This window comes from Zonotrichia leucophrys, chromosome 4, assembly GCF_028769735.1.
Source record: "Zonotrichia leucophrys gambelii isolate GWCS_2022_RI chromosome 4, RI_Zleu_2.0, whole genome shotgun sequence".
In the NCBI taxonomy this organism is placed as follows: domain Eukaryota; kingdom Metazoa; phylum Chordata; class Aves; order Passeriformes; family Passerellidae; genus Zonotrichia; species Zonotrichia leucophrys.
This window is the reverse complement of record NC_088173.1, coordinates 25,298,656-25,323,909: the sequence shown is the minus strand read 5'-3', so window position 1 is coordinate 25,323,909 and position 25,254 is coordinate 25,298,656. Positions and strand designations below refer to the sequence as shown.

General features: G+C 39.8%; 1 protein-coding gene across 8 annotated transcripts in view; it reads left to right on the top strand.

The window, feature by feature from the left end:
- Positions 1–9,521: 9,521 nt before the first annotated feature.
- FHIP1A (FHF complex subunit HOOK interacting protein 1A) overlaps positions 9,522–25,254 on the top strand; it is a 78,888-nt gene continuing 63,155 nt past the window's right edge. For 2 of the 8 annotated variants that reach the window (XM_064710865.1, XM_064710858.1), the window contains exons 1-3: positions 9,522–9,707; positions 9,973–10,061; positions 23,223–23,339. The gene's annotated coding sequence lies outside the window, so the exon portion shown is untranslated. Of the gene's footprint in view, positions 9,708–9,756; positions 10,137–10,216; positions 10,305–23,222; positions 23,340–25,254 lie in introns of those variants that run through there. The other 6 variants (XM_064710859.1, XM_064710861.1, XM_064710860.1 and 3 more) reach the window with 6 other exon arrangements.

The following is a 25,254-nucleotide window of genomic DNA, read 5'->3' as shown; positions in this document are numbered from 1 at the left end:
AATTACCACGAGGTACCAGAAACCACTTTATTACCATGAAGGCAATCCAGTACTAGAAAAATGGCCCAGAGAGGTTGTGGAATCTCCATTCTTAGAAACTTTTAAATCATTTGAATCTGGGCTGGAAATAAGCCCTGAGCAACCAGTAATTAGTCCTGCTCTGAGCAAGGTCTTGACCAAGGTGGCTTCCAGAGATCTCTTCCAACATGAATGATTCTGTTTCTGTGAGTCCCTGGTTGTTACAATTGAACCAGAAGAAGGTGAGGAATAAGGTGGGGAACACAAGAAGGCTGTGGGTGGACCTGTTGGAGCGAGTCCAGTGCAGTGCCATGGAATGATCAGTTGGCTGGAGCACTACTCCTAGGAAGAAAGGCTGAGAGAGAGTTCGGGTTGGAACTGGATGACTTTTAAGGTCGCTTTGAACACAACCATTCTATGTTCCATGATTCCCAGAAGAGAGCAATTTCTATCAAAAGAAGCCAGCTTGTGACTTCCTGCTAGGAGCAGATTAACTACCAGAAATTATTTTCTGAAGTGCTTAGGATTCAGTACAGATCCAGTTTCAAAGAAATCTGGTTTTGCCATTTGAAATAACCATGCACTATACAACTAAAGCCCTTCAGTAGTGCAATCATCTTCAGAAGAAGTCTATAAACTTCAATTCTGTTTTCATTCTATTTTATTATTTATTATTATCATGTATTCCTGGATACAGCTGCAAACCCAGTAGGCAACTTCAGTTTGACCTTGCAGATTACAATCAAAAAGTGAAACATACTAGTCCATTCTGCCACTTTTTTCCCCACAGCTATATACAACTTTCTCAGGTTATTTTCATAAAATTAGCAAGTTACATGCGTCCAGCTGATGAATTTATTTTGCATCTTTTTTGAAAATTGTACCAAAGCTTTGATCAATTTATCATGTAGGAATACCAGCATAGGAATACTTGCAGAGGGATACCTATTTTGCCTGCTCTCTCAGGTGTATTGAGATATTAATGGAATTGGAATTCTGAGGCATTATTAGGTTGCCTTTTCTTGCATTCTGTGCATGACAACTATCCAGTGCACTCACACACAAAAATTATGTATATATATACATATATATATATATATATATATATATATATGTGCACACATACTCACACATTTATACTCTTCTTACATATACATGGAGTAAGGTATCCTGGATCAAATAGTAATGAATGAAAAGAAAAATCTTACAGGCTACGTTCTCAACTAAGCCACAGATTTTCCTTTAAATAAGATACAGACTGAGACTCTGCTAGCACTTGGAATATAATGGGATTTCTACTTGTATGAATAATGCAGAATAGATACTAGAGGTCTTCAAACTTTAACACTAGTTAGCATCATCATTTGGCAGGTGAGATATTTCCCAGAGGTCACACAATTCTACATATTTATTCCTACTGATTTCACTAATCTCTGCTCTGGAAAGCCAAGCTCCTCTACTAGAGCATCTCCTCCCATCTGATGCAGATAACTCCAGCAATAAGCCTCTAGTGACTGGAACAGATGTTTCTGTTTATTTAATTTATTTATTTTACTAGTACACAGCTGCCAGGGCCAACAAATAAAAAACATTGAATTCCATCAGGATTGCTATTTCCAATGACTACATCTTAAAGGACAGAGTCTCTAAAATTGTTGTTTTTAAAAACAAGGGTGTCAAGCTTGAACTTAATTATTTTGATAAAGAATCTCAAGACACTGGTATCTGGCAGCTTACATTCTAAATATATAAGTTCTTGGTCATGCAAACTGATTTCTCAGAGGCATACAACTAATGCTCTACATTTAGGGCATGTTACTTGAGCTGTAAGGGTCCAAATGCAAAATTAACAACATCCTAATATATCATCCAAATTATTTCAGATAGTAACTATGTATTGTTCACATTTGTATTGGTAAATGGCAACAATATGCAAGTTTCCCTTAATGCAAGTAAATACTACAGGATCTCTTTCTGGGGAGAGAAATATAAGGAAGAACAGCAAAAGGAAAAAAAAAATAGAAGTACCCAAAAAGGCAGGTGAGAGACAAATTCCCTTGAATTCTGAGTATTTCTGGTTCTCTATTCTGCCTTCAGCAGGACAGTTAAAGGCCAGATTTCCAACAGCAGTGGCAGAGCTTAACTTTCAGGTGCTGGAGTGAGATTCAGCCTGAGCTACGTGTCCCTCATGGAGCGCAGCCCCTACACAGCCCATCCAACAAGTGCCACTGAGCAGGAGCTGCTCTGGGCCAGCTCAAGGGCTGTGTCACACAGGGCATGTAACTGCAGTTCTCTGCTCCCTGGACATTAAGGGTACAAATTAGGGCTGCAAATGATTTTTTTTTTTATTCAGAGAGCACCCAGAATCTAGAAACTGCTCTCAGAAAGAACAGAAGGGAGCTTCCTTCAGAACATATCTGCTGAGGGGCCGCTGTTGGCTCCAGATATAGCACATTAATAGATCATTTGCCTGCAATATAAAAGATCAGGACTTAATTTTAGCTCGGCCAAAAAAATTCAAACTCACTTTCCCTTCCTTGCATCAATATTTCTTACCCATCAATTTATGCAAAGTGGGAAATTAGGGAGTCTTTTGGAGCTGGAGTACTATGCTGAAAAGAGCACAATCCTGGAAAAGAAAACTAGAGGAGGATGATTGTATCAGCTGGCAGCTAGGAACTAACTCTCAAAGGGTGAGAAAGAGACTTGAAACTTTGCATTTTTTCCAATTATTTTAAAATGCAAAGGGTTATGAGTGCTCTCACCTGCTACATGCTTTTGAAAAAATCCCAACAGGATTTTATTTATAAAAATAAAATAAAATAAATTATTTATAAAATAATTTAGGCTCCTACCAATGAAGATATTTGACCCCCAAATCTCCAAACGCTATTGACCTCTAATTCAGCAAATTTATGATAATTTCAGTAAACTTTCTATTGAATACCTTGCAGAACAAGGAGGGACTTTAAAATACGGGGTTTTACATGTGTGATTTGGCTGGTAGTAATTCTGGAGGTTTTGTCTCTCTCCAGCTGTCTACTCTGAGAGTTTGAAGTGTTTAATTGCACACAAAGATGGGTGCTCAGCTTTTCTCTTGAGCTAAGTATTTATTTGGCATAAATCAAATTATTGGCAAAAAAGTTAAAATGAATTTTTCAAAAGATTTCACAAAAACTTCTTTCAATTAATAACTTTATACTTAAGATTCTTAACTCTTGTCACCCACAAACTCTGAAAATAACCTACAATGCAAAACATTAAAACCAACTCAGTTTCCAGAAAATAAACTTTTATTTTCTGTACATCCTTGCATTTGCAAGAAATGCGAAGCAAAGCTTTCTTCCTTGGCAAGTCTTACTTCTGTCTCTTATTTTCTCTGTAGAAAGTAACAGCTACTGGCCATGCAAAGTATCTGAAAATGGAGAAGAATCACTTTACTCCAGACCAAAGCAAGGAACAAAAAAGTCCTTGCAGAGAAACAAAACATTACTAACAACTACTCTCTGATTTTTAGATTTTTTTTTGCCTTGCAGCTGAATGGTTCATCTCCTGTCTAGCATTAGCCTATTCACAGAGAAAATCAGCATTCATATACTCACACAAGAATGCTTCTTAATAATATTTCATTGTATTTCAAGTAATATAAGAGAGACATGCCAGCTTATATGAACTTCCATTGCCTGTTTATCTCTGCATCTTCAAGGCATGCAGCTGCACAGCCATTGTATTCAGAGAGCAGGGGGCTAGTACAGTATGACAATTTATTTTTCCTTCCCTCAGTTTCCAGCAGATGAAAATTTATATCAGGAAAAAATAAAAAATTAAATAAATTTTTTTAAAAAATGGCAAAATTCCAGTGTGACTGATTTCACGTTTGGTAGATAGGCTTTGTCTAACTCAGAGTGTAGGATTTGGGGTTTTCTCATATCACAGGTAACCTATTCCCCATTGTCAGCAGCTCAGTGATTAGAGTCTACCAAAAGGTCTATCAGGAGGACAAAGTAGAAGGCTTTAGGAAAGCAGAGAGAGGTGTGACTTTGGAAGGGCAGTATAATGGTGAATACTAAGGGAGATGTTATGGAAACAGAGAACACTGTGTAGGTATTAATAAGCAAGTGCTTCTCTAGGGAATCTCCACAGACTGCATCATAATTAGCTAGGAAGAGGCCTTGCATTTGACCCAGTGTGCAGCACTGCTGTTGTGGCCTGCTAAAATTTTCCCTGCTGGTGAACTGTCAACATTCTTTTTTTTACAAGTCTGAAACAATTAAATTATTAAATTCAGGTTTTCAGACATGACTTTTGAGGGAGTAGTGTTAGAAAACATGGATGTTTTTCACTATTGATTATGATGTGACACAGATAGTTATAGAGAAGTAGCTTTGGCTCTATTTGCCCAAATACCATGTTTGCTATAATCACAGTTTTTATCAGCAGAACAGCAGAGTAATGCTGATAACCTAATTTTCACTAAAAAATGTGTTCTGTAGTTCTTGGACAAATCTCCCCCTGGACCTTGGAGTACAACTTGTAATTAGAAAAGGAGGGCTGAGCCTTTATATGTCTACTGCTACTCAGCCTCTAGGGATGTATTTTTGTTAAATATCCTCCAGCCGTATTCTTAAGGTAAGGGATTTGCTATGGTCCAGACATAAATCTTTTCTGGCAAAGATGGTTTAGCAAATCTGAAAGAAATCTATAAGAGACAGAAAAAGTTTCTATCCTGCAAATCTAGCAGCCTGTGGAGAAGGAAGGAGGTCTTGTCTTGTTTCTGTCAGAAGAAAAGATTTTTTTCCCTAAGTTGTCAGTTGCTTTCCTTCTCCCCAAAGACACAGTCTGAAGGATTTACAGCACAAGTCCAGGGTTCAGCTCTGTGTCTTTAAAGCACAAAGAGAAAAGATGAGCACCTAAAGAGGACATAGGCCAGTTCTCAGATAATGGAGTGGCAATATTGTATCATATGCTTTGGGCACACAATCTCAAAAAAACCCCAAAAAACCACCCTCACAAGCAAAGGAATAGAGTACAATTGTTAATAGATGCCTATCTGTTAAAAGCCATTTTTTTAATCATACTTTCTGCTTTATATATTCTCTGTGCTAATTTATGGTGCCCCAGTTGATTCTTGCCCCCATGCTGCTCCCTCTTCTGTGCCAGAGTAAGGATTTATGTGGTGGCAGGTGAAGCAGATCAAAAACCTGATCCACACAAAAGGGGGGTGGGGGGTAATTTTAATCTGGATCGAGGAACTGATCTCATTTATTAAACAGCTGTATAGATCAGGGAAGATGGAAATGTAGGGAGGAACAGAATGGGTGGAGGAAGGGAGGATTACTTCTTTTGCTAGCAGTGCTGACCTGTGACATTTTACAGTGCATGAGAAATTACAGACTGTGAGTGGACTGACTTTTGGAGCACAGTGAATTAACATATTCTCAAAATTACTGTCAGGCCCTTACAATGTATCATAGATAACCAAATCTGGTTTTAAAGAGGAAAAATAATTTTATTACAGGGGCAGTGAACTTAGTTTGGTTTGTCTCATAAATCACTAACTTGTAATACTCATAGGTAAATCCCTTCAACTAAATCCTGTTATATAACTTTTCAAACAAATTTACCTTTATTTGAAGTGTTGTCTTGAAACAGGTAAATCAATACATACCAATTAAGATAGATTATGAAATCTTTAACTTTTTTGTGTTCATCAAAGTACAAACACTTAAAGGTAGTGGAGTAATTTCCAATCTATATACATATTTGCATTAGTTACCAGTCCAGCCAAGTGTCTGGATTCTATCCATGTAAATGCAACATTTATCTGTCCTGTACTAATGATTTTAGGATGGTACTACATTGAAAATAGTGTGTTACAGCAAAATATCTGCTAAACTGTATCTCAAAAAAAGCTTGAGGACATCTTTTAACATTAAGGGATGAATGCACCTTATACCATTCAGATGAAATATGATTTAGGTAGAAGTAACCAAAGGTTTTTCATAGGCACTTAGAGTACTTTCCTTTTTTAGTATGAAAGTTGTAATGTATGTGTAGAGAAAATTCTGAAGCACCTTTCTGAGGATTTAAAGCAAACTTTAATTTTTCCTGTTGCTCAGAGAAGATACGGAACAATGGCTGTAGTAAGGCATATAACATGACTTGGAAAATGCCTTATTTCTCTTCGTTCTAAAATGGGAAATGTTTATTTTCTAACACCTTTCCTGGAAATCAGATCTCTTGCTAAGAAGCAAACATGGTATAGGCTTGTTCTACTGAGATGGTATCTAGATCAAATCTAAGAAAAATTTGTGTTAAATGGGACAGAGGTTCCCAGTTCAGAGGTCACTTAATTTACAGTGAGCATTCTGGTTTGTTGACAGTAACTTGGGTTTCTTTAAATGAAACTAATTCTGTCTTAGGGATTTTCTCTATGTAGTGCACCTGTGACAAATAATCGGAGAGTGTAATTCAATACTTTGCATAAAGTACACTTCTTTATGGACAAATGGATAAAATATGCAACATGAAAAAATGAAAAAAGAAATCTACTGTAAGAGAGCTCTTCTAAAAGCTGTCTGGTTTACCTTTGTAGATACACTTGGTCATTTTTTGTCTGCAACAGAAAATATCTTTCTGATGCTGCCCTGGGTCACAGAAAGCAGAAACTTTCTGGAATTCCATTAGAAAGCCTGATTTTTCTGTGGAGTAAAACTTGTGACCAAAAGTATAAGCATAAATGTTGTTGTGTTCTCTAACTACTGCAACTACAAAATTAGTTGTAATTATTAGTAACTTCACTAGAGGTGCTGCACAACGGTATCAATGGCACAACATTCAAGACCAGCAAGTGCTGGTAGTGAAATCTCATGCCACCTTTACTACCTGCAATTATGCTGTCAGTCAGCTGTGTTTGTGTTCACGTGTTGTGCCTCTAAATCTTACACTTGGCTGAAGTGTTTCTCAGCAGCTAAGAATGCCTCCAGAACAAAGAGGGTGAGTAGCAGGATTAGTGTGATCTTGTGATAAGCCATCTTTACACTTCCATCTCTTCTAACTCTGTGTGATAGAACAGCTTATCAAATCATTAAGAGATAGGGATGTAAAAGGATGGCTATCTTGGATTCAACCTAATTATCACAGGAAAAATAATTATGGAGTACTTTTAAAATGCTTAGAGCAGCAACAGAAAGAAGCAAACTAGATTCTATCAGCATCTGCAAGAGGCAGTGCTTCAGAGGCCCACTCCTTAATGATCTGCTTATGAGGAGAGTTTCACACTAAGGGCATCTTTGCTCCGTGTGCTGGCTGACGCTTCCCCTGCTTCTGAGACTGAACAATTTAAACACAAGTATCCTCTCAGTTTCTCCCAAGATCCTAAGCTGTCTTCTTCTCTGCTGTCCTAGACAGCAGCCAAATGCCATCCATCTCTGCACCCAGGCTCAATAGCAGCACTTGGAAGCCGCTTCCTGAATTTATGTAAAGAAATACCAGATCTAATGTTGGAAAACAGCTCTGCAAAGAGAGACATGCATGCTCAGACATCTAGGCAATAGATTCTGGATTCAGACTGGGAGGGGATGGTGTTACTAGCTCTGCTGAGCACCAAGCACCTCTGCCATAGCATTTTCAATAAAGAATTATATGGCCTTACTATTTCATCTTGCAGTTCCAAAACCAATAAACAACAGCATGTGAGGGAGGAATTATAGTCCCTAGAAATGGCAGTACTCCCTGCTCCTTAAAGTTTAGATTTAGTTTCAATGTGTGCCAAAATACAGTACAAGAACCAATGATTCTTCCAGTCTTCCTAAGTGGAGGAGTGGAGGAACCTCAGTTATGTTACATCAGTTATATTTCTTAGTGGATTTTTGCATGATGGTTTTACCCTGGGTTGGGAAAGCTTAACTCTGGCATACCTAAGTGTGAGTTAGTTTGTGTGAGTCTTGTTCGATAGAAATCTCAGTAAATTATCCTTTAATTACATAGAGCATTGGAAAGAATGCTTCCTGAGCTCAGAGACAACACCATTACACTTGGTAGATTACACTATACATTTATTTAAATGAGTTGTTACCCTAATAGGCCGGCTTCTATTCCTACTTTGAGTCTTTAGTGAAACCATAATAAGAACACTTACAGTCTAATTAATTTATCTGAAGCCTTGAAAAAAAAAAAAGAAGAAGAAAACATAGTGGCATATTGAACTATGCCTAACTATTCACCACAGCAGGCTATCACAGTTACAGTGAGGTATTTAAAATAAGAACTATATACTGTTACAGAATCACAGAAAGGTTTGGGTCAGAAGACACCTTAAAGATTATCCAGTTCCAACCTCTTGCAACGGGTAGGGATGCCACCCACTAGACCAGGTTGATCAAAGCCACATACAACTTAGCCTTGAACACTTCCATGGAAGGAACATCCAGAGCTCAGAGGAACCTGCTGCAATGCCTTACCACCGTCTGAATATGGGATTTTTCCTAACATCTCATCTAGAGCTCTCTTCTTTTAGTTTTAAAGCCTTAGCACTTGTCCTATCATTATGCGCCCATAATGGGACAAAAGGTCCCTCTCACTCTTTTTTAATGAGCCTACTTCAGGTATCACAGAATTGATATGGTTGGAAGGGGCCTCCGGCGATCATCTAGTCCAACTCTCCTGCCCAGGCAGCATCACCTCCAGCAGATGACTCAGGAACTCCTCCAGATGGGTTCTGAAGGTCTCCAGAGACACAGACTCCATGACCTCTGTTCCAGTGCTCTGCCACCTTCAACATAAAGTTCTTCCTCATGCTCAGGTGAAACTTCTTGTGTTTCAGTTTATGCCCATTGCTCCTTGTCCTGTGGCTGCGGACCACTGAAAAGAGTCTGGCACCATCCCCTTGGCACCTGTCTTTAACATATTAGTATGTATCAATGAGATTTTTTTCCCAGTCTTTTCTTCTCTGGACTAAAAAGGCCCAGCTCCTGCAGTCTCTGCTCATGAGAGATGCTCCCAAGTACTGGAAGGCCACAACAAGGTCACTCACCCAGAGCCTTCTCCAGGCTGAACAACCTCAGCTCGCTCAGCTTCTCTTCAGAGAAGTGCTCCAGGCCACTGATCACCTTGCAGCTTGTATCATTAGGGAACTACCTCTAATTTTCATTTGTAAGATCGGGATAGATTTAAAATGGTAGTTCTGGCTTGCGGGTTTTCCAAGTAGGCAGGCAGAGATGGCAAGAAGCTTTCTTAATTGCAGGGCAATCGTTTCTTAAGTCGGGCTCTACCCCCCGAATCGTCTCTCGGCGGGCCCCCGCGCGGCAAAGGCCGCCTCGGGCCGGGCCTCCCCCGGCAGGTCGCGGCTCCTCCCCGCCGCTCTGACTCACGGCCCGGCCGCGCTTACACAAACTCGGCGGCCGGTGCCGAGCGGGGGCCGCCCGCCGTGAGGGAGCGGGACGTGGGGGGGCGCGGGGTAAGATGCCCGCCTGAGGGGAGGGAGCCTTCGGGGCGGGCGGGCGTGAGGGCGCTCCCGTCCGAGGGATTAACGACGGCTCCGCTGTCCCGTGGCGGACGGCGATTTACCTGGGTGGCCACCTCCCTCTTTCCTTTCTTCCTTCCTTCCCGGAGCCGGTGATTTCGGCGGAGAGGGAGTGGAGCCCGCCTGGCCCCTCCCCGGAGAAACTTTCCGCCGCCACCCGCGCCAGGTAGGGGCTGGTCCCGCTGGGGCGGGAGCCGTGAGGGGGAGGCGGCGGCTGGGACGGGCCCGCACCGAGTTTCGGGGGTGTCGCGCCGCCGCTCGGCCTCGTCGGCAGGCGGGGCGGGCTGTCAGGCCGGTGTCACCCCCGGCCGAGCAGCTGCCGTCTGCCGCAGGGCCGCCGCGGGCTGAGGGCAGTATATAGGTCAGTGGAAGTAATGCCCGCCTAATCCCCTTTATCTTTTTGGCTCGGCTTTTCCGCTGTTGGTTTTTAGGGCGACCCTTGGGCTGCGTTGGTCGCAAACTTCTGGGAGAGAGAGGAGCCAGGCTTCGCGCGGGGCTGTGTGAGCGGTCAGGTGCCGAGGTGAGAGCATGGGATACGAGCTTTTGTTTTCCGGAAGGCTTTTCCTCCCAAGTGTGACGCCTAACGGAGTGCCAGGTATTCCTGCGGGGCGCTGTCACCCCCGTGACCCTGTGTCTGGGTGCTGGGTTTGGGTTCGGACTTCTGTTTTAACAGGTTAATTAACATTGATTATTTCTTTCTCCTTGCGCCACTCACCGAATCACCGAAGGCTATGTTGGCGTTTGCTTTGGATGCCAAAGGAAGGTACAGGTCTCGGCACCTTTGGGGCCCGGGTAACGGGGGAAGGCAGTGTGCCCTGGCGGAGTGATTACTGTGTTGCTTTCTCTCATCTTTGAGGAACTATTAGCGAGGTCATGTGAACCTTTCTGTTGCACAAAGGTGCTGGGAGCAACTCGACATGATTGAATTGCTCCACGTGGACAAATACATAGGTGCTGGCAGGTGCCACTGTCTGCTGGGACGTGGTGTGTAAGGCCAGCCTGCCAGTATAGGAGTTTGCCAGGTTGGGATTTGTGGCTTCTAGTAACTGAGAAAGGCTAAGGCATACTTCATGGTACTTGGAGATTTTTATTTCAGTCTGACTTTTCTCTTCCCTGGGCTGTTTGATTGGTTTTGTGATTAGCATTAACAGATCTCATACAATGACAGTAAGAAGAAAAAAATGCATAAAACTGATTGTGTGATTTTGTATGCCACCATATTACTTGCGATTGAACTGAATGTGACTTCAGAATCTGCCAGTTCTTTTCTCTGCCCAGGTTGTTTTCTGTTGATCAATGTGAAACTGATGCTGTGCAAGCGTTTCTAGTTACGTTTTCCTTTAGTACAACAGTGTTTTTATTCTCCCATATAGCAGTAAGAAGGATTTAGGGCCTCATCTTAGTGGGGAAGCACAAGGTCTTAGTTTTGTTTTCATTTTCAGCGAGAAAAGGCAGTGATAAAAAATTATCCATTCATAGAGATCTCTCATACACCAATGAGGTAGTAGTGTTAGGTCATGCAATGTAGATCCATGTCTCTGCCCTGTGCTGGTTTTATATCATAATTTCTAGAAGTAAACCTTTTAGAAAAAATGTTGATTGGGAGGGTTTGTAATACCTGAAGGAGTGATGTCAAATGACAGTTTTCACCTTACCTGTGCCACTTTACTTCTGCTGGAGTATGTGTGTACAAGAGTCCACCTGATCTGAAACTAATCTAAGAATTAGGACCTGATGCTGTAATTTGTTTCTTTCTCTCTGGCTCTGCTTTAATGAACAAAGGGAGAAAGGAAAGAGAGAAAATTGTAGAGGGCAAGATTGTACCAGTGAGATATTGATGTGAGGATGGCAGTGGTGAAACTTGTGGAACATCCAGATGCCTTTTCCTCTGATCTGTCTCAATCAAAACAAATGTTTTCAATTGACTTCCACTAACAGCTGTTTTAGTCTGTTTATTGACCCATGGTGACTGACAGTATGTGCTTTGAAAAAGAAGTGAATTATATTAGATTGATGAAAAATGTGTGGGCAAAGCCCGTGGAAGAAACTTAGCTTTATGTACATAGTTTCCTTTTTTTCTTCTTTAAACTGTACTGTGTCTAAATTATATGGTGGTGCTGGTAAAATCTGGATTTTACTCTGTAAGGGTTTTGGCTTTGAGTTGTTTTTCTTGTTTTATTTTTGGGGTTTTATTCCTCTAAATGGGATACAAACCTTCATAGAATCTGAAGCCAAGAGAAGCAAAATTGGAGAAACTGCTGCTAATGTGGTTTTATTTGATCCTGGCATGAAACTGAGTTTTGGAAATCTATAGCTATGTTTTCTCTTCAAAAAGATTATAATGACGCATTGATGCCTGTCAAGCTTAAGTCTTCAGATTTACAGACTCTCAGTACCATCTGAAGCATCAGTTTCTCTGTTAAACTGTACATTGAAGGATTATTAAGATTACTTTGATATACATCGTTTTAAGACTTCTTTTTAACAAAGAACTTATCCACAAGTGCTGCTGTTCCTCCCTTGCATATCTTTATTTATTATATATAGATGCTGCCTTTTGATGCCTGCAGAGGGTTTCATTGAAAAAATCTCTAAATTTTAATTAGCCTGATGGGAATCTTGTTTAGCTCTGTAGTATTTGAGTAGCATACTTGACTTCTTAAAGATGCAGTTCTTCACATCCTGATCTGATGTTACTGTGAGCAGTAGTTTCCCTCAGACATGAGAGAGATGTGTTCTCTCTCCCTCCCTCTCTTTCTCCCATGGCATATTTAGTGTAGTTGGTATGTTTGTGGTGTTTGTTATGTGCTGCTGAGAACAAGGCTTTTTTGACCTCTTGTTCCAGTAATCCTTTTTGGTAACAATTTTATAGCTATATTTTGGTTTACAGACAAGCTCTCAGACTCTTTTACTCAGACAAGCCGGCTTGGTGTTGTTACCTTACCTGTGGTCTCTTCTCAGCCTAATGGGGTAGGCCAGTTTCATGCTAAATAGCTGCCACCTCAACAGAAGGGTCATGTGCTGTATCTGTGTCAGAACGAGCACCAGGACAGAGGGCATCAAGGCAGGCTCCCAGCAGAACAGTGCTTTTGGTTGTTTCTCAGGTACTGCAGTGCACAACAGCAGATGCCTATACTTTTGGTGTGTTATGGTTGCACTTCTAATGTTCTTATGGTAATGAGTAAAGACAAACAACCTTGGGGTGCTTCCAGAAGAGACTACAAAGGTCTGCACTAGTCAAAAGTTGGGGTATGAGTGACCTAGAAATTCTGATTTTTTTCAGTCCTTTTGGCAATATAGTGGCCAAATAAAGACTTGCAAGTAGATGCTGGTATGGGTGCTCTGTAAGAATATCTGTAGTTTTAAAACCTCATGCAAACAGCTTACAAGAAACAGTGCCTATTCCTAATCTTATTAATTTATTTGGAAAGTAGAGCTAGGACTTCATTGTGTCATGGGTAGCAGGTCAATTAGACCTGGGTCAAGTTGCTGAGGTTGCACCTCAGGTGCTCAGTCCAGTTCTGGGCCCCTCACAAAAAGGATGTTGAGGTTCTGGAACATGTCCAGAGAAGGACAGAGAAGCTGGTGAAGAGTTTAGAGAGTGACTCCTGTGAGGGGTGGCTGAGGGATGTGGAGATGTGTAGCCTGGAGAAAAGGAGGCTCAAGGGAGACCTTACCACTCTCTACAAAAGCTTGAAAACCTGGTGGGTGTTGGTCTCTTCTTCCAGGCAAGCAACAAGAGAGGATTGCCTCAAGCTGTGCCAGGGGAGATTCAGGCTGGACATTAGGAATATTTTCCTCACTGAAGAGGTTGTTAAGCATTGGCATGGGCTGCCCAGGGAAGGGGTGGAGTCACCCTCCCTGGGAGTGTTCCAGAAATGACTGGATGTGGCTTGGTGCAGTGGTTTAATTGACATGGTGATGTTCAGTCACAGGTTGCACTTACTGATCTTGAAGGTCTTTGCCAGCCTTAATAGTTCTGTGGTTCTAGTGAATTAAAAGAACAGTTTTGAATGCACTTGTGAATGTGTACAGTAAGTGCCTCTGGCTTAGTATCACTCCATTATAACACACCAGTGCATTTTAAGGAGTCAGCTTTAACTGTGGAAGTGCTGTGATGGTAAGGAAGCATGCAGCAGCTGAAGTTAGCATTATGAACACTGAGGAGCTTTGGGGCTCAATCTTCCCTTACTTTCTGTCGTAGGCATTGATCATGACTTGCTATTAGTAAGGTAGGGGTGTCTCAGTTGAGGACTCAGTGATGGTATGACAAGAATGCTTTGCATGTTAAACCATGTGGCCAAAAAATTCTTCTCTAAGGTGATCCTGAAGGGCATGTCCAGGTGAGGCAATTCCATGTGGAATTGAAACAGAGCAGGTGAGATAAGAGCTTCTGAGAGTGGTGATACATGCTCAAAGCATGTGAGGACATAATCTAAGAATGTGTTACCTATGCTATCAAGTGAGATTACATTTAATTTGCAGAGGAAAGTTTGGAAACATGACACAGTCATAGCTATCTGTATGCAGGAGGCCCAGTATGTAGTTGAAACTTTGACTCAGATTATCCTTGAACCAAATGCAGCAACTTCTCCTAGCAGTTGGAAAATTTGTCCTGAAATTTATTCTATTTGTGACCGTGGTGGCTTGCCATGGGTGGTGAGTTATTGGGAAATCAATGACTTCTTTATCTTTTTCCTTTCCTTTAAAAAAGGTCAGTTTTTGATACAATACTGAATTGCCTATGCATACAGTAAAGTTAGACCATGACAGTTAATTCTGATCTAGACATAATGAGCATGGTATTACCTACTTTTTGTATGAGAGCATACATAGCACAGCTAGATTAGTGCTAAAAGTATGAGGCAAATTCTTATAATGTAATTTTTGCCATTTAGCTTTAGAAGCACAGTCAAATGTTTTCTCCCTTTCTGCCGCTACTGTAGTCTCCAAGCATATGACAGACACGGTTTTGTTTATTTAAACATTTGCATGCCTTAGAAGAACTTGTATTTTTCTTTTTTTTTCTTGTAAAGACAGGAAAGCTGTGGGGTAATGAAAACACTCTAGATTCTTTGTGTCAGTAACTAATACTGAAAGACAATTGTGCTCATTATCCTTCTGATTCTAGCTCATTTTTGCAAGTTGCCTGGATTATATATTGGTGAAGGGAAGGATTTCTTTCTGTGAAAGTTTTTATATAGAAAGACTATTCTAGCAATACAAGTGGAGTTTGCCTGCAGAACTGATCAAATGACGGCCTTGAACAAGCTCACAGTTGGAAGGATTTCGTACAGCATGTGAAACAAATCAAAGTCTTAAAGTATTGACAGTCTTTATATTTCAGTAAACCTTTGGATTGTAACTTAAATTTAGCTGTTGGCTAACAGTTGGAGAGTTAAACTGCTGAAGAATCAATCCCACTTGCATTCACAAAATCTTTTGTAAAACCTCAGATACCGCTGAGCAGGAGAGAATATTATACTTTTGAGTTAGTTTTATTAACAATTAACAGTTAATATAATTGTAATAACGAAATAATTTTCAGATGTTTAGGTTTTTTACACACTAATCAGAGAGCTGTGGTTAAAAAGTTGCTGTTGTGCAGCCAAGCCCAAGAAGTAGCATGGGTTGTTAGTGAATTAACTCATCTTGCTGTGGCAGGCTCCTGCCCTAACACAGCAGACCTGAGAGGGAGAGATAACTTGGTTTTCTGCTTCATCACTGCACTGGCACGATCCTGAGTAGTGCTTCTGTAAACATGTATGCCTTAAACATACAAGGGAAGAAGGAAGCCTGAGTGGGGAGGTATGCCTTTCATAATGATAAGTTGAAGGTGGAACATCAGTAAGTTGCTGCACTGGACCCATGGTTGTTAGTAAACAGAACTGTGCTGCTTCCTCTTGGCAAGTTCGTGGCATTTTTACACTTCACTCGTGCCATTAATGTGTTTCAGCTCAGTGTTATAAATTCCATATTCCTGTAAGAAAACCTGTGGTGGTCAAAAGTTTATCTCCACTTTTGAGGAACTCATTGATTCCCAGTGCTGGACTTTGCAAGAAGTGCATGCCCCCAGCCACAACATATAATGTGGATTTGTTTTGGAAGTGAGGGCTCTGTTCCTCTCTGTGAGTGGAATTAGAATTTACCAAGGTAAAGTGACAACAGGTGCTAAGCAGCCAAAAATTTTGCTGCAAACCATAAAAATCTTCAGAAAAGTGTGTGTTGCTCCTTTTTATTTTGGCTCTGATGTTGTTCTCAAATCACCCAATGTCCTTGAAATGCCTTTGGTATGGATTGTGAATTTTTTTTCTTTTTTTTTTTTTTTCTTTTTTCCTTTAAATTGGCCAGTTTTCCATTCAGTACACGGAAGCAGAGAACACATAAGAACACATAGTCAGCAATAGGTGTAACAGGATAATTTCCTTTCTGAATTGCTGACTTGCATTAAGATTAATTATGCTTGCCTGCTTGGAGTGGTTTCAGGTAAACAATTAGAAAGTTCTTTATCAGCTTCTTGAAACATATGCATAGGATGAGAAGCCTGTGAAGTGAGAGTACATTTTGAGTGGAGGAAAAGCATGGAGGACAGAAACTGATTTGCCTTTGCAATGATTCTGTTCTTAATATTTTGGTCCCAGTAGTGTGAACAACACTGTAAGATATTTCCTTGAACTTGCTGCCAGGTAACACAGAGATTTTTATGACTGTCAGTGCTTGCATCTGCTTTCAGCATATTTTGCTGGCATGATTTTTACAGGGGTGTTGTTTGTCAGCCCAGTGCTTATGGGTTCCTGACTTGCTGATGTTGATAAAGCAGAACACACAATAGTATTGAGATTCTTTTGAAAAATTTCCTTCAGCTAGTTAGGGTCTGGGTTTGTTTTGCTTTGATGCCAGTGGAATCCTTGAACTTGGAGAACTTTTTTTTCTTCTCACGAGAACCTTTATTGTTTGAAAAAAATGTTCAGAGAGCAACAACTAAGGGGGTTTAGCAAAGACTGCATTTATAATGCATGCTTATTTGCAAATTGTATCTTTTGCCAGTACTGTTTTTAGCAACTTACATTCATTAGCTGAAACATTACTGTTTGATTTTAAAGTAGTAGCAAGTGAGCGGGATAAAATTTTGTTGTATTGGCAGCAAGGCATATCCTCTTACTAGTGTGCATTTGTTTTGCAAACATTTAAAGTAACAACGGTTCAGATTTAAAAGAGGCATCAAGTCAACAGCAACGTTTCAGGAGCACTTGGCATTGGGCTTGGTGTCAGGAGACAATGTGGTCTAATCAGTTATAATTCAAAGTACATTTAAATATTCTGAGATAAAAATATGATTTATTCAGAAGCAGGAATATTGGAGTCTGTGGCATATGCTAATGCAGAAATTGAAACTATTCTTCCACGGGGGAAAATATGAAAAGTAGGGAAAGGCTGGCTTGGCTACTAGTGAGCCCTTTGACATCAAATGCAAGGAGGGAAAGGAATTCCCAGCTGGATTGCCAAGGACAAGTGCAAAAATAAAGCACACATACATATAATTAAAAATTCAGAATGGCTAACTCAAAAAGAATAATGAGAAATCGTTATAGAAATAGAAAGGTAGCAAAAAGAAAGTCAGAGGAGGTTTGCTCCTGTTTGACTAGTGGAGCTGTGGACAGATAATGCAAAGCAGGCTGAGGTCTTTTTTTGTTTGTTTCTTCACCTCAGGTCCAATAAAAGATACTAGGACTTGGAGGGGAACATGATGTCCAAGGCAAGTGCTAAAGCCCTAAGCTGGTGTGAGGAAAGAGTGAGTTTTAGAGCAGTTAGGGAAGTTTAAGTTTGAAGGTTTACAAAAACGCTGTTGAAAGAGTAAGGGCTGGCTGATGTAATCCTTGAGCTGCTGCAGTTCCTTAACTCAGGGAGGGTGTGTGTAATGCTGTGCCACTGAGCAGGGGGATTGCAGTGTCTGTCTGTGCAGGTGTCAGGGCCAAGGGGCAAGTAGACGCAGTTGTTTATCTGTTCTAGTAGTTTTCTTGGAAATGAAACCCTCCCAAAGCAGTAGAAGATTACAAAGAAATAAGCGGTAGCCCATATGATTTTATTTTTAAGATTAAACCATTAGATTAATAGAATTTCTCTTTCCAAAATGCTAACAGAAGAGGAGCAGTAGGTGTCTGGTAGCTTGACTCTATTATAGAAACTGTCAAAATTTCATTCTTATTAAAGAATTGACTGTGGGCAAGTGCTAAACTACTTGAAAAACATGGTTTTCCCTAGAAATGGACTAATGAGATAGTGTTCTTGTTTAGGGGTGTGAGATTATTTTAGATATATACAGGAAGTATTTATATATTTTAGTAGACAAGAAGAATAACAGGAGTCAGCATTGTTATAGAATTGTAAAATTAAATAATATCTTCAGTCAAAGTGATTGAATTCTGCTCTTAGAAGGTTTTCTTAAATAAAGCTGGTTCTTAAGTTGGGACTGAAGTTTGTATTGCAAAGCCCTATAACACAGTTCCTTATTTCAAACACAGCAAGGCTTCTTTAAAGTAATTTCTGCCTCCTGTGTGGTGGGAGCAGTCGGAGAAGGCCGGAAGGACCAAATGCTTCTCTCTGAGGCTTGTTTCAGTTGACCTTAAGGACCTTTCCAGTTCTTGCTGTGGGATCCTGTGTCTGCACCATATATATGTAAATGGAAATATGTTCTACAAGTCAAATGAAGTAATCTTTCCAGCCAATATTGATGTAGTGTCATGTTTTGAAGATGGAATTAATTTAAAAATAGTTTAAAAGGAAAAAAAGAAGGGAATATGAACCCATTGGAAGGAGTCTGGAGAAGAGCAGTAAGGATACCTGGATGTCTGTAGGAATGACTGAATAAACTGTTATTTTAGCTTCAAAGAAGTGAAGAAGACAGTGGAGAAATGAGAAAGTGAGGGTTTGTCTAAGTGTATGAGATAAATGTGTTTTTTGCAGTGATCTGTTTTCTTTCCTTGCTTGGTAAGACTGAATTACATTGGAATATATTATCAGAAAAAGTTATGTATGATTTTAAGAACAGGTAATGAAAGCAGCTGTGAGTTGTGACAGAAACATGATGTGTGTTACCATGGCACAGGGGGAAGGACAAGATGACTTTGAGGTGTTTTTTTTCATCCTTTGAGTACAAAACGGAGATGGTTACTGTGGTGCAGCATGATGTGTAAAATCCAGGGAGAGCACAGTACTGAGAATTCACTGCAGTACCTCTACTCTTATATTTCAACTGACAGGGAGGATCTAGAAGATATCAAAACATTCTGCCTCTTTCTCTGTTGTTTTTTTTTTCCTTTTCACCTGCATGGAGTAGATGAGGGAGGCTTTGCAGTGCTGTGGCTGTTGAAAAGTAGCTAGAACTCCCTGTCAGAGATAACAACACGAAAAAGTGACTGTGGGCATGGCTGTACCCACCCTGGCTCTGCAGGAGCAAATCCTAGAACAGGGAGTGCAAGGAAGTGTGGTGTGAAGATGCCTGGATTAGCTTTGAAAACAATTTTTCATATTTGTGTGGTGTTGCATCCAAGCCACTAGGGTTTTACTGCTTCCAGACCTGTGTGAGTCTGCTCTCTGCCACGCAGACCTAATCAGCTTGTGCTAGTGAAAATTTGGAAAACTCTTTCATGTAACCTGCTGTATGTTGTTAACAGCCCTCTATTGTGCTGCCCTCGTAGCCTGTGTTTATGTGAATGCACTAATTCTTTTTCTTTAATTGTTTGCCCAGTAACAGTCCAAAGCAGAAAGGCTTCTTCACTGCATGATATTTCTTGTCCAAATGATAGGGATAACAACAGTGACATTAAACAAGGGGTTTAATTTCAGCTGCATGTTATTCAGCAAAACTGTGAATAGCAGAAGGAATACAAGGATTTGAGGAAGCCTTGCAGTGTCAACTGATCTTTAAATCAAAAGCAAATAGGCCCATTTTCATGTAAAATTAGCAGTTTAGAAGATTTCTGGTTTGTTACTCACAGAGGGAGATTTCCCAGGAGGTATCACCTCTAGGATGTGTTTGTTATCTTAATTCATGCATGTATGAAACCGGAACATGCTTCCTTCTTAATATTTTAAAGTCCATCTGCTGTTTTGAATGGTATCTGTTGGTACTTGGAGTATTTGTATTGATTCATAGATCTGTGGACTATGGTTTCTAGGATTATTTTCTTGGGCTTTCACATGAAGGGGAAAGATAAGGAAAGCAATTTGAATTTCCCAAACCACAAAGCTATGCATCTTTCATAATATCCAGCTTGGGTAGTGGTGTAGGTTAAGATGCATGGGATGCAATACAGTCTCTAAGGACAACTTTCCTCACAAATAAAATGCAGTATAACCCTGAGCTCAAAATTAATTGTGTTAAAAAAAAAACAAAACAGAGGGAGACAAAGAGAATGTGTAAATCCTTGAAAAGGGTTTTGCCATTCTGAGAGTGTCCTGGTAACTTGCCTGTTAAAAGAAAGTCTGCTCTGTTGTGGACTGAGGAAACATTGAAAACTGCTGTCTGTTATGATTTGGTGATCTCAAAATACAAAGTAGAGCATCCTAATTCATGAAGGGTACTACTAAGAATTGATTATGCTCTAAAGCTTCTTAATATGCACGCCTCACCACTCTCATTTTAGGACAATTTCAGGCTATTGAAGCATTGTGAGCTGAGATATATATTTTTTCTTATATTCCTATAATTATGAATCATATGGTTTGTATGAATACTGTGATCCAGAAAATATTGAAAATTCATATAAATCACATGAGATAGAAAATATTAGATAAAATAAAACATTTTTGTGTCTGGTTCAAAGTTTTTGAGCAGCTCTTCTACCATTTTATGTTTTCCTCACCTGTGGCAGTTTTCAGAAATGAGAAGTCAGAACCTTTTTAATCTCCTCTCGCTCCCTCTGTTCCCCTTCCTTACCACCCAGGATACAGAATGCAGATGTGTATTATTTTTTACCTGGTTGCCTGCTTTTAAAAAGCTGTGTATTTGATGCAAAAGCAAAATATTTGCTCTTCCAAGAACGTTACATAAGGCAAGAGTGTGCTTGGCAGAAGTGGTTTGTCAGTGCCTGCAAAGAGATCGCAGTGTCAGTGCTCCCTGGAGATAAGGATGTATTATTTCCTATCTGGCAATACTAAACTGGTGATACTGTGTGATTAATATGACTCTCCTGGGCCACAACTACAGGAAGCTCTCAGTTCAATTATCACCATGCTTCTTTAATTTAATTACAGCTTTTAAAAATAATATTAAAAAGGATGATTCAAAATTGGAACTTCCTGAATTATTCAAATTTTTGTTCTTTCATACAGTAGACTGAGTTTTCTTTTGCATTTTAACCTAAGGGGTGTTTGTGTGGGTTTGGTTTTATGTGGGTGTTTTTTTCCCAAATTATTTAGGAAGCTAAAGGTACTTAGGTTCTGGACATTTTCCATAGCTTGGTGCTAAGGTTTCAGATTCATATTTTTTTACATATGTTGGTTCAGGACATCGTTCCATGTTCTGAATGCCTTCTCTCTAAAACCTGCACATTAACTGCATATCATAGAGAAATTTTCGTAGACTACAAAAGAACTTCTGTAGCCTACAAAAGAACAGACCTTTGTGATTTTCTTTACTGCCTTGGTAGTAGTAACAAAGATTCATTGAGTCAGTCTTGCAGGACTTTGAAGCTGAAACACTGATATTTGAAGCTGAAACTCTGAAACCCTAATATTGCCACCACTGTGTAATTTTTTATTAAGCATATATTTGAGATCATGCACTAGCCACGTCGGAAATGTTCTTCACGTTCTTCATTGGCTCTGGTTTCAGTCTCTTGTACCAATTTTCAATTTCAGGCTTGTGGTTCTAGATAAAAGGTGATGTTTAGATAGATGCATGCTGGAATCTTTTAAAACAAATCTGCTGAGAGGTTTTGCCCTCCCCCAATGTCCTCTTAATTCTGTTTACTTCAAGCCCCTCCACAGATGATTATTACATACTCCTTTCCAACATATGCTGGGAAGAGTTATTTCTATAGAGTCTGTGGGAAAAAATAATTGTTTAATCCAAAAGACAATCTGGTCAAGAACATAAGTGTATAGGCTCCGCTTGGAAATTTACCCAGATAAATGATACAGCAAAACAAAAATAGGGAGAATGTGTTCAACAAATTAAACTTGGAACCTTGTTTTTATGACCAGATGCGATGAATGTATGAAGCAAACAGGAGAGAAGTTACTATTAATTACAAATTGTGGAGAAATCTTCTTCCTTTAGAGCCCTCACTTGTAATGATTTTGAGTAATAAGAAAATATATTAAAAATAGCAGGGTTAGTGAGGTAGAATTTTGTGAACAGTATTTTACTACAGGAAATGTTTTAGAGATGATCTGGAGGATTGAGAGATTGACCCTGTTACCATTTCACTTGGAAACTGGCTAATTTTTAGGGCTACCTCTTTGTTGTAGTCGAGGGGGAAAATTATGCTAAAAGTCTCTTCATGAAATTTTTGGTTACATCTGTGGAGGAACCTGATATAATCATCCCTGAAATTCAGGAGCATGAATTGGCAATGGGTCAGTAGTCTTGCATGTACTGAAACCATATTATATTTGCAATATAAAAACAGAGTCTTCCCATAAGGCTGTAATTTTTGGCTGTTTTGTTCATGCTCCCCTGATGGGAAAGCTGTTTAAGAACCTGTTTTAAACTATGAGTTCTTGGTTAAAAATTACGTTTATAAAAAATATTTTTGCCTTGATGTATATACTTTCTAAATTTTTGCAGGATTCCTTTCAGCATACTGAGAACTTTCAGAGTTTTACCTCCCTGCTTATAAGACACAGAAAAATGACAGTCTCCTTATTTTGAATTAATTTGTGTAGTCTGGAGGAATTTCTGTCAGGCAGGTTAGCAGGATGTCTGTAAAATCAATTTTGAATGCTAAGCACTGTGTAAATGAATAGACACGCTTTTCATACTTGCATTTTTCTGTATGTGTGCAGCCTTGTTACATGTCAAATATAAATTTATATGAATTACTTCAGTGTTGACAGAAAGGTGTGGGTTTCTCCTTCTCCCTTGCATGTGTTTGGCTTGTTTAACAAGATGCTGTTATGATGCATTTCTTGTCTGAAAAGTGAGTTCTGTAATCAGTTTTTTGGCAGTGTAGCCAGCTTTACTATTCAGTGTAATACCACTTTTTTCTGCTTCTGTATTTTTGGGGTTTTTTTTTCCCCAGTGGTTACTTTTTAGCCAGAAGAGTTTCTTAATTGCTTCAGATTTATTCAGTGTGTTATGCATGATTGTTTTTGGGTTGCAGCATGGATGGAAATGTTTTTCAGTTGCAGCAGTGAGCAGAAGGCAGCAAGGAAGGCAAATATGGATTGCTTCTGCAGTGCTGTGGACTCTTAGCTGATGATGCCCTTGGTGTTTTCAAGGGCTTCTCACTAGGTATTGGTGAAAAGCCTGGAAGCTCTGACCTTGTCTGTGTGGACGTGTCTTGTGGTGTGAAACATCCTCTGTTACTACTACTCCTGGGTATTTGAGAGTTTATTATCTTGTTTTCTTTAAGATGGAGATTTTTTCCTTCTCAGTTTTTAAACTGCCAGATTTCTGTTAATGGAGAATGATAATTTTTACTTTTCTACTTTCTCTGCCTTTCCTTGTGTGTAGTGGAAAGCTGAATGCTGCTGAAATCTGAAGAAAGTTTAAGTCTAGATTCTTCACCAAATGAAAGAACTGCCAGAGCCAATTTTTCCTTGCTGACCTGTTGACATGCTTTAATTGCAGGTAAGATAAGTGTGTGTCTGTGTGTGTAACAGGTAGCTCAGAACAGAAGTCTGTTTGCTGAGCCATGAGCTTGCTGTTTGGAGTGCTGGGTGTCACAGTCAGTTTTTGTGGTATGGACACCCATCCTATGAAAAATGAGCTGGAGACTTCAGTCTGATTTCAGATGCCTGGTAGAATCTCCAGTAGCACTCAGCAGCTGCTTTAGGCACCCTGGGCTCTGGAGCATTCTGTCAATGTTTCATGTTCCACTTCTGTTTGTGTTCACACCTGTACAGTGTAACTGTTGTGCAATATTCCTGTGGCAATCACAATAATTGCTTACATGTGAAATGAATATACAGCAATTATCAAAGGTGCTTTAGCTGTCTTTTAGTGCCCTGTAACTTCTGGAGAACAGTAAATTTATTGTGGCCTACATGCCCTGTAAGTCAGAGGTAGGTTACCTTGGCACATTGATGAGAACCCAACAGCCTGTACAGCAGGATTTTCTTGAGTTGGCAAGACTCCTCTTTTTTTTTGTTTGTTTGTTTCAGAATATTGCTACATTATTTGGCTTACAGGATATGAAATAATTTAAATGCTTGTCACCTGGAGAATGTATGTTTTCTTTTTTCCTCCTGACTCCAGTGCGTACAATGTAGGATACAAAAAGAGTTGAAGGAGGAAAGACTAGTATTCTCTATCTGAGCTTAAAAATTGAGCACAGAAACTTTAGAAAACCTTTTACAACAAAAGCTGAATAAGGGACAGAGGTCCTAGACTTTGACTTGTTGTTGGATCATCTTTATCTTACTCTGCAGTGAAACTAGTTAGCTGACAGATGGAAATTCAGATTAGTCTTTTCCCCAGCCTGATCTACAAGCATGAATATCATTTGGTTCTTGATGCAACATTGTACATGTGCTGTGTTTTATTAGATAAGCTCTTTTACAATGTGAAAAGGGCTGAACCCTTATGAGTCACCTCCCCAAGAGATGCTTATTCCCAGTTTGCAAAAGGGCCAGATGAAAGGGCATGAAAGAGGGTGTGGGTTTCATAGACTGAATGTTTCATAGAAGAGTTGGCATCACTTAGGGAGGAGATGTGGGTGTTAATTGCAAGATTGTCATAAGGAAGCTATGTACAGAAGAGAAGCCCAAGCTAGCTAGGGAGGGAGCCTGATGTGTGGGTGTGAAATGAGACTGGGATTAGTACAGACAAGCTTGAAATCACAGGAAACCTTACAGTGTGTTTGGTTTCCCAAATTGTGTTTGTTGTATCAGGTGGAACATTTATACCAGTCAAACAACATTAGAAAGGGGAAGAAATATGAAATGATACTTCATAATAACCACTAATTCCTGGTTTTTATATACCTAGGTTTTCTTTCAAATTGATTAGAAAAAAGTACAAATAGCTGTTAGATTATAATTCAGTATTAACTTTCTGGTAAACCCTTGTGCCTTGTTTGTTATTTCTGAACCACCAAACACTTGCTTTATGAAAATGAACACCATCTCTCAGCAGCTTTTCATGTGTCTGGTTTTATCCTCCCTGTAGTGCTTCCACCTCTTTTTTGGTGCTGTTTGTTGCAATTCTTGGTGCTGATGAGAGACTTTTTTGTCATGGGAAACAAGGATCTTGTTCTTCTCATCCTAACTTGTGCTGCTCTGTAAGGATTAAGGAGCTGTCTGGTTTCTCTGTAATAGCTCATAAAAGCTCCCAGAGTATCATATCAAAGTATCTTCAGGAAACTGAGGGGTTGTAGATAGTCTCGTGCTTGCCAAACATTCAGTTTGTTGTTGTTTCCTCTCTCTGAATAAATTGGCAACTCTGACAGTGTTGCAAACCTGTTTTATTAAACCCAGATCGTTAGAATGCTTTGGAATATCAAGCCTTGTCTAAAAGCTCATCTAGCAGGATGTTTGGAAGGACT